Below are 6,069 nucleotides of genomic sequence, written 5' to 3' on the forward strand. Positions count from 1 at the left end.
TTTGGATTCAGTGTTTTCTTTGAACGGGTGACTAATCGAACAGGGCCAACTCATTGCCTCAAGAAAGTGCTCTCTCTTATGCACTCTATTTCTACTGCGTGGTCTAAGTGCTCTATTTCAGTTAGTAGCCTCCTTTCCAGACGTTAAGGTTGAAATATCCTTAAGCTATGTGTAGTATTATATATTACATTACATGTCATGTCATTTGTTAGACGCTTTTATCCAAAGCGACTTGCATACATTCAGTACTGTGGGCAATCCCCACAGGTGTCTTGCCCAGGGACACAACGACATGCTGACTGCAGTGGTGATTCAAAGTTCAGCGCACTAAGTTCAGCACACTATCCCACTGAGCCACAGCCTCCCCCCATATATTTTGTACTTATTTATTGACTTAGTTCACTTACATTCACTTTTTTTTTAAATCAGACTCATGTTTCAACATAAAATATATTGGTTTTACCTTCTTATCTCAGATTGGCTAGCTGAAAGCTAAATTCTCACCGATCTTTTTTTATTTAAATGTCAGCTTGGTCTGGTACACAATTATATTCATTTGAACCCTTAGCAGCAGCTATTGTTGCACTATGCCATTTAGAGAAAAACATTAGAAATCCAAGAAGAATTCTTCAAAATGAATTTATAAACAAATTCAGGTCAACACTGACCATCAATGGTGCTGCTGTGGAGCAGGTGAGCAGAACCACATTCCTGAGGGTGAACAACAACACGTTACTCGCCAAGAAAGCCCAGCAGCACCTCTACTTCATCCACAAACTGGAGAGAGCAGGGGCCCCATCATGCACTCCTACCAAGGTAGAGCATCATCAGCAGCTGCATCACGGTGTGGTTCTGAAGCTGCACCGTATCTATCCGCAAGACCCTGCATCGCATAGTGAACACTGCTGAGAGGTTCATTTGTGCCTCACTCCCAACACTCCTGGACCTTTTCACCCACAAAGCACTCAGCATTGTGGGTGACCCCTCCCACTTCCTTCAGGGAAAAGGTTCTGTCAGGATGCTGACCTCTGAGATGCAGCCTTAGCACTTTTGTTTCCTCTGTTTTATTTGTAAAAACATGTGTATTTATTTTTCCTCAAAGTTTTCCTTTCCATTTACTGTATTTCACAGAGGCGTCGTTTTTGTTTACACAACCGTCACTATGTTTTGTGCATGAAAGTTGCACCAATTTGTTTTTGAGAAAAATAAAAGTATAATAACAGTATATTTGTGTTTCTGCACATATTTGTGTAGACTTGAACAATCTTTCTATGCAGAATCCTCTACAGTACTACATAATGCCTTAAAAGATGAGTGTGCTTTTGATTAAGCACCACTGTGTGTAGTTGGTTGTACAAAGTGTCTTGTACAAAGTGTGTACCATTTGGTGCAAAGGTTTGGTTTGGTAAGTGTTTGAGTGCAGTCATTCATTTTGCAAGATATATGAGGTGTTTTGCACTTTGGGTGGACAGGATGTTATACATTTATGTATATATATGTTTTAAATATTTGAATTTGTATTCCTCCGGATTGTGAGAAACAGCATTTGATCTCCCTGTCTGTATCTCACACACCAACCCACTCTCTTCAGTCTGCGTACAAATGACACGACTTTACACATTGGAAATGCGTGCAATAGATACGCGGAAGTCCGATTTTGCGTGCATATGATACGCTAACCATTCCCATTGAGATCTGAGGCCGAGTTTTGCGTGACTGAAGAGAGTGCGTTGCACACACAGAAGATTGACAATAAAGATGACTTTGACTTAGACATGTTTTTGCTGCCAAAGGAGGTTTTACCAGTTATTAAATCCAAGGGTTCACTTACCTTTCCACCAGTGCTTTGAATGTTTACTAAAGACATACACAATTATAAATGTTTGCTGTGTGCTATTAGTAAAAACGGATTGTATTTGTTGATTATTGTAGCCTACCTTAAGTGAACATCAGTCCATATTTTAGAACACATTTCTTCTTGCCACTGTATATATATTTTTGATGCATTTAATTAGACATTACACATTTCAATCCATTTCACAATTTCACAGTGAAGCGATGTGGACTGAAGTCTGGGCGCGGGTTTCCTTGTGCGTAGCTGAGCCTCTCATGTCTGACTTGGAGGGCACTGTGAGTTTTAAGCAGCTTACGATACTCAGCATTGATGTCGCAGTTCCTCCTCCCCAGATCAGTGTACTCCTGCTGCAGCTGGTACAGCGCCTTTCTGCTCTCATCCAGGGCAGTCTTCTGTTCGCTGAGCCTGAGATCAGAGTCGCTGGTGTGTCGTCCGTTTGTCTCTGCACGTTGTTGCTCCTGAATCATGGGGAAGATTTCCTGAGCTCTCTGCAGAACCCCAGCCAATCTGTGCTTCTCCTCCAGAGTTTCAATCTGCCTTGTCAATGCTTCCTTGAGCTCGACGCGATGCTTCTCACACCTGGTTTTTTCTTTTTCCAGAGCAGAGGAGATGTGATCGAGTCTCTGCTGCAGCTCAGAGTTTCTCGTCTTGTCCTGTTTCAAGGCTTCTTCCAGTTCTGCCTGGCTTTTCTGGGTCTCTGACTCCTTTGCTTTGAACTCATCTACCATGCACTGGAGCTTAGTGATGGTAAACTGGTTCTCAGAGATGGTATCATCTTTCCGTGACAGCATCTCTTCATTGCGCTTAGAGAGAGAGCGGTGTTCAGATCTCACCCTGTCATATTCTCTCTCCAAGACATGGAGTTTAGCCCTGATGTCTGTCTTCTCCATCCTCAATGTCTGCATGTCGTTCATCAGACGTTCTGTGGACATGGATGCTTCCCTCAGCTGGTTAGTGAGGTTTGTCAGTGGTCCAGCTACAGCATGCTTTTCTACAACCATCTTCTCAAAGCGCTTCTTCTCACTTTTGAGAGACGACCTGAGAAGTTTCTCGGCTGTCAGGCTCTTTGCCAAAGCCAGAGTCTTCTCAGACAGCTCTTTCTCTTGGCTCTGGATCTTTTTGTTGGCCATGGAGAAACGAGACTTCTCTTTCCTGATGGCCTCCTCCACTCTGCTGCAAGTTTCTCTTTCTGCCTGAAGCTGATTTTCTTCAAACTGCTGTTGATTTAGAGCAGCTTCCAGGTCACCTTGCAGCCTTTTGTTTTGAGAGGCGAGGTGTTGCTTCTCCTGAGTCAGACGGGCCACTTCTTGTGCCTCCTTCTTCTGCTCGGAGACAACAGCCTCGTAGTCCCTCTGCAGCGAGCAGCTTTTTGTACGCTCTTCTTTGAGGTCTGAAGCCCACTGGTTCACTTTCTCCTGCATTGAGGAAACAATGCTGACCTTGGCTTCATTGTCGCGTTGGAGACTCTGGAGATTTGAGCGCAGGGATTCAATGTCACTGTCTTTCGTCAGACTTTCCTCCTGCTGCTCATTGAGACGATCCTTGACTTCTTTTTCTTCCAGAGTCAGCTCTGAGATCTGTCTTTCGTGCTGCCTGGAGGATTCCTGCAGATCTCTCCGGAGCTTCTCAATCACCTTCTTGTCCTCCTCAAGCTCAGAGGTCATTTCAGAGATGGTGTCTTTCAGCTTCTCTTTGCTGCACTGCTTCTCTTTCTGTGACTTTCTGAAATCAGCCATTTGTGCCTTCAGGCATTCCCTTTCGACACGAAGGGAGTTCTTTTCAGCTTGCTTCTTCTCCAGAGCCTTTGCAAGAGCGTCTTTTTCTTTTCGCTCCCGCTTCAGGGCTTCTTTGTGTTGAGCTGAAGCTGTTTTCTCTTTCTTCCAAGCCTCCTCAAGAGCAGCTTTGGCTTTTCTCTCCTTCTCCAGGGCTTCATGAAGACCAGGTGATTTCTTAGATCTCTCAGGTCTCTCAGAGTCCTCTGTCTGTGAAACATAAAACAATTATAATTGTGTTGTCTATGTGCAGTATTTTTAGATGTTAAAGATGTCTACTTTTGAACAATATTTGAGGGAACTTTTATCTTACCTCATCGACAGAAGTGTAGCTGTAGTCTTTGCTCCTGCTAGAGTCAGAGAGCTGCTCCTTTACATATTTCTTAATGTCTTTCTCAGCCTCCTCTGCAAACTCCTGCACCTCGTCAATTTCCTCCTCTATCTCCTCCTCTATCTCCTCTTCTATCTCCTCTTCTGTCTCCTCTTTTATCACCTCAATGTCTTTAGAGGAATGATTTCCCGGGAGCCAAGAAGAGCCGAGGTACTGCATGGAGAAGACTGATTTACGTTTGTCCATTTTCTTATTGTGAAGAAATGGCTGCAAACTACTGATAATGTGGATTCAATGTAGCGGGGATAACACCTGGTTTGTTATAACTGTGTGTGCACTGCAGTGTGTGATCTAATGCCACCTGAGAGACCTGCAGTGTCTACTGACACATTCTACATTCCTGAGTTCCAATGGCTGAGTTCTCTGAAGTGCCTTCACAACTCCGTAGCATTCATCTATTTGCAATTCACAAATGTATGTCTTATTAAGCATTATTTAATTGTACATTTTGTTCTTGTTTATCTTATTCTTTTCAACATGTATAGACTTCTGCATTATGGTCACTTGCCACATTATGCTTATTGTATTTTATTTTGCATGTACACTTCACTTCTTCTGCATTACTTGCACATTTGTCTTGCAACATAACCTTGCACTATTGTATTACTACTCTGGTACTATTTTTATAGTCCATTTTTATTTTTGTATTTGTTCTATTGTTTTATGTCTTATATATTTATGTTGCATTGTTAGAGGTGCCTGGGTCTAAAGATGTCCATTGCCCTCACTACACTGTAGCTTCTGTGCATATGACAATAAAGCCTTTGAATCTTATTTAATGAATCTTTAAAGCCTTCTTCCGTCTCTAGTCATATACATTCTTATACATTCGTTGTAACATGCCAGACAAACAAACTATCTGGATTACATCAAAAAAGTTGGTGGGGAAATTATGTTTTGGATGATTTGACCCTTTAAGCATCTTCTAAGCAAAGTCCTCAAAGGCTTTCCCACAATGGAACTCCTGCATGGACTCGGTTTTGTATTGGAAGATTAAACATGATAATCAAAACGCCGTACAAATTGAAACATCAATGTTTCAGTATGTAGACAGGTTTTGAAAGATAAATAGGAAGCTGAATTCACACATTAAGACAACAAGACACATTTAAATCAGGAATTGAGAGAAATAGTGCTTTATTTTTTTTATTTTTAACCTTATAAGAATACTCTTATTCATTTTTTGTTGTTCATATATATTGGTTTAAAATAATGTCTACTTTTAAAGTAATTGGAGTTATTACTAAAATAAACAGACTCTCAAAATAAACTACCTGCAGCCATGGAAAGGCCACATCTCTTATTTTAAAGCAGTTGCACGCAATTACTCTGGGTGATTTCTGATCCAATAAGCATTATACCTACTAACAGAAGTGTAACAAAAGATAGTTTATTGATAAATATATTTTAATAAGATAAACATATCCATGTAAAAGATGTGGAGGCCTTACGATTGCCAGAGAACACTTTAATTAACATTCTCGGTTTTGCAGTTTTATTTTAATGTCACACTTTTTTTTACCTGTGGTTAGAATACCAACACTTATTTTCAGTCTGCATAGTGGGTTAAAATCTTTATATATACAGTCTATGGTTAAAATACAGTTGACACTGCTGTACAATACCAAACACGTTTTATTTCAAGACACTTCATTTCACCACTAGATGGCGTTATTGATCAATGTCACAAGGACAACACAGGAACACAACAATAAAAACGTGTAGATCTATTGTGATAAATTCATTCTGAAATAAAGACATAATTTAGAAGAGAACAGCTGGGCATGTGAGTGGATTGACTCCACATTATGCAAGAGTCAGCAAGAGTCTAGTGTTTACATAAATATAATTAATCAAAACTAAGCAGATTTATACCGTATCAGAATCTGAGCCAACTGACTGTTATGGCTGTTAAAATTAATACATTATAATTAGGAGTGTGGGTAGCTCTTGGTCTATAACTGGCTGTTATTACCAGTATCACTTGTAACAGTCTGGACGGTAATCACGCATGCGCAGTCGCTGCTTTACGAAGGCTGGGATGATAATTA

The sequence above is a fragment of the Trematomus bernacchii genome, unplaced genomic scaffold, assembly GCF_902827165.1.
Source record: "Trematomus bernacchii unplaced genomic scaffold, fTreBer1.1, whole genome shotgun sequence".
In the NCBI taxonomy this organism is placed as follows: domain Eukaryota; kingdom Metazoa; phylum Chordata; class Actinopteri; order Perciformes; family Nototheniidae; genus Trematomus; species Trematomus bernacchii.